This window comes from Lissotriton vulgaris, unplaced genomic scaffold (genome assembly GCF_964263255.1).
Source record: "Lissotriton vulgaris unplaced genomic scaffold, aLisVul1.2 SCAFFOLD_1256, whole genome shotgun sequence".
In the NCBI taxonomy this organism is placed as follows: domain Eukaryota; kingdom Metazoa; phylum Chordata; class Amphibia; order Caudata; family Salamandridae; genus Lissotriton; species Lissotriton vulgaris.
This window is the reverse complement of record NW_028242559.1, coordinates 444,552-448,552: the sequence shown is the minus strand read 5'-3', so window position 1 is coordinate 448,552 and position 4,001 is coordinate 444,552.

The following is a 4,001-nucleotide window of genomic DNA, read 5'->3' as shown; positions in this document are numbered from 1 at the left end:
AGAAACCGGTCCTTGGATGCTTGATTCCGGTCTGGAAAAGACATGGCTTGGAAGTTCGGACTGGACTGTTCCCATGAGGCACAGGGTCAGAGCTGATTTGCATATAGCGAGTGTCTAACCCAGGGTGGTGTGGAGTGCAAAAAAACAATGGATTTAGGCCCAGATCCTTGTACTGGGGTGAATGTATGACATTGTTCTACATTCTGTCCATCAACTGTGTTTTTTGCAATTTTCACCCTGAGTGTGCTGCACACCACTGGAGTCAAGCTATCCAGGCCGATGAAGGCTGATAGCCAGAAACCGGTCCTTGGATGCTTGATTCCGGTGTGGGAAAGACATGGCTTGGTAGTTCGGACTGGACTGTTCCCATGAGGCACAGGGTCAGAGCTGATTTGCATATAGCCAGTGTATAACCCAGGGTGGTGTGGAGTGCAAAAAAACAATGGATTTAGGCCCAGATCCTTGTACTGGGGTGAATGTATGACATTGTTCTACATTCTGTCCATCAACTGTGTTTTTTGCAATTTTCACCCCGAGTGTGCTGGGTATACTCAGACGTGAGTCCCAGGCTCTCCACACCACTGGAGTCAAGCTATCCAGGCTGATGAAGGCTGATAGCCAGAAACCGGTCCTTGGATGCTTGATTCCGGTCTGGGAAAGACATGGCTTGGTAGTTCGGACTGGACAGTTCCCATGAGGCACAGGGTCAGAGCTGATTTGCATATAGCCAGTGTCTAACCCAGGGTGGTGTGGAGTGCAAAAAACGATGGATTTAGGCCCAGATCCTTGTACTGGGGTGAATGTATGACATTGTTCTACATTCTGTCCATCAACTGTGTTTTTTGCAATTTTCACCCCGAGTGTGCTGGGTATACTCAGACATGAGTCCCAGGCTCTCCACACCACTGGAGTCAAGCTATCCAGGCTGATGAAGGCTGATAGCCAGAAACCGGTCCTTAGATGCTTGATTCCGGTCTGGGAAAGACATGGCTTGATAGTTCGAACTGGACTGTTCCCATGAGGCACAGGGTCAGAGCTGATTTGCATATAGCCAGTGTCTAACCCAGGGTGGTGTGGAGTGCAAAATGCCGATGGATGTAGGCCCAGATCCTTGTACTGGGGTTAATGTATGACATTGTTCTACATTCTGTCCATCAACTGTGTTTTTAACAAATTTAAGGGCATTTTGAGAACCAACCTATGTATTAATAGGTCAGTTCTCCAACCTCTGATTCATAGTGGGTCATTATGCATGAGGTAAACAGAGTCAAGCGCACACAACCTAAATTAATTAATAGGTAATGTTTTGTGTCATTCAAGGAAAGGATAAGATCAAACTCCAATGGTATTGTCTTATTTGTTTTTTATTCATCTGATGAGAAGCTCCCCTAACCAAAAGGGGAGTTTTTCTTTCACAAGAAACCAGCCGACACGTGTTTCAACAATAACGGGGTCGACCCGTGACTCTTCAGGGCTGTATAAATAGGCTGAGGGCAGTATCGGGGGACCGGTGATAATTCCAACCCGGTCCATTACCTATTAACTAATTTAGGTTCTGTGCGCTTGACTTTGTTTGCATTTTCACAGAAGGTAGAGCTCCTCTCCCCCTTCTCTTCTCAGAGACCAAGGTTATCTCTGATCAAGAAGCACCAACCACCTAGACCTCGCAACTACCATTTGACCACTACCTGTAGAGCGCCATCATATTTCTGAACACTTCCATAACCCTTCGCTGAACTTCTTATTATGCATGAGGTAGGCCACTTTTTTTCCCTTCCTGCCACACTTTTCATGGAAGTCGCACCGCCATGAAAAATGTGGCAGTGAGGAAACTCCTAATATGCTTGGCGGTGCTGCAGTGGCCCCACCAACATATTAGGGGCCTCAGACCAATGCGCCACCACCAGGGATTGTGGATCCCTGACGGCAGCAGGGGTCCCATGGCGGTCCAACCGCTACAGTCTTAATGCAGCAGCGGACCACCAGTCTGGCAGTCCGCTGACTGCCACCACAGGTTCAGCGGTCTATTGGACCGCCAAACTCGTTGTCAGGGTCTTAAAGATTCCGACTCTCAAAGGGATGACCTTAACACGCCCCTTCCACATCTGTATTTATTCCCAAACCCAATTAGCGATTCTGTAAGATTCGGTAACAAGTGACTGAATTTCTATTTGGGTTTGGACCAGCAAACTCATAATAAGGGCCTTAAAGATTTGGTAACTGGAAGGGATGCACTTAACAAGCCCCTTCCAAATACCAAATCTGTATTTATTCCCAAGCCCAATTACCGATTTGGTAAGATTCTGCAATATGTAACTGAATCGCTATTTGGGTTTGGTGAATAGGCTCTGGTTTTTCGATTCAAAACCTTACCGACTGTAAAACGGTTTTGGACATGAGGTCCTACGCTTTTGTAACTAGTCGTCAACCAAAACATGCGAACCATGCTCTGAGATCAACACACATGCTATGGTGCACTCAATAAATGCATACTATGGAATTGCAAGTACTGAAGAATGAAGGCCTACTGTTAAAAAAAAATAAAAGTGTGCCCAGACCTAAGGCCAACACCACAAACAGAGTAAATGTTCTCAGTATTATAGCCCCATACTTTACTTTATAAATTTCCACTTGCACTACCGACACCACACAGGGTACTCAACTTGCTGCCATTATTGCGCATACCGGTATCAACAATAACGCAACACACATTCCGTAACTTAAGAGTTGGAAACATTGTCCTAGTTGCAGTACCATATGAAGGATATCCGGAGCCCCAGGTAAGACATATTTTGAGGCACCCTTTCTTTAAACATTTTGAATTTATAACCAATTTTTAGCTGATGCTAAACAATGCTGAATATGTGAAACTTTAAGGAGTGGTGGCATGCAAAAACGATTGAAAGTAAATGCAACTGGATATCCTCCAGCCAAACACTACCAAAATAAAGCTTGACAGGCATTAACAATGCATTGCACTTGGATCTAGATTTTTGAAGACTTGCAATAATATTTTTGGAGAATTGAGTGTTTCACCAGTTTGTTCCTCCCATTGTAGGAAAACATGGCAAGGGTGACTTGATGGCTATTTAGAAGCTTAATGCATAATATTAAAATAAGGCACGTGTGCATAGGTCTTGAACTGGTGCTTTAATTAACTGTTATTAATAATCACAGGCAACCCCCCATTCACAACTGGTAATTTCCTTATAGCAGAGAAAATCAGAACACTGCTCTAAGAATGTTTACTATTCCATCAGGTGAAATCTGATAATGTTTCCTTCTCTTCACTTGATTTCCTCCTCCTCTCTTCTGAGTAAGCAAGGTCACTAGACAAAGATAGATAGTGGAAGGAAAGTCAGAGGTGCATTGACAAAAAGTTAAGGTATGCATACGTGAGGTAGAGAGAGATGGGAAAGAGAGAGAGCGGGCAGGTACACAGTAACGTAAATAATATATTTTTAATCACACTATTATTACAGAGGGAGTTCTGATTTTATTGCAAGGCAGAAGGCCTATGTTGTGCATATCTCCCGTTATTGCTCCTCACACAGAGCAGCAACAAGGACAGAATCAAGTGCATTAGATCTTTGAAAACATTCTGGAACATACATCAAATACACAGAACACACAGCCACCATCAATCTTTTCTTGCTGCTCAGGCACAGATAAGTACAATGCTTGAGATCTGTTTTTCACGGATGATCTAGAATGTCTTGAATGACTTGAGCAAGTTATGGCAAAGCTTAGAACATTCATAATATTGGCCTTTGTGCCCTGCCATAAAATGCTGATTTTCCACAGCTATAGTGGGTAGAAAAGTAAAGACACAGAGACTAATATTATCCCTCCCAGAGTTCAACCCACTCTTTAAATGATTAAATTCTCTATTGGAACAGGTCAAGTTTAAGGAGAGAGAGTAAGACTTTAATGAGTTCATTGGAGGAAGTGTGGATTATTTATTCAAATTCGGAAAGATCTCTAGGTAAGTGCCCCTTTTT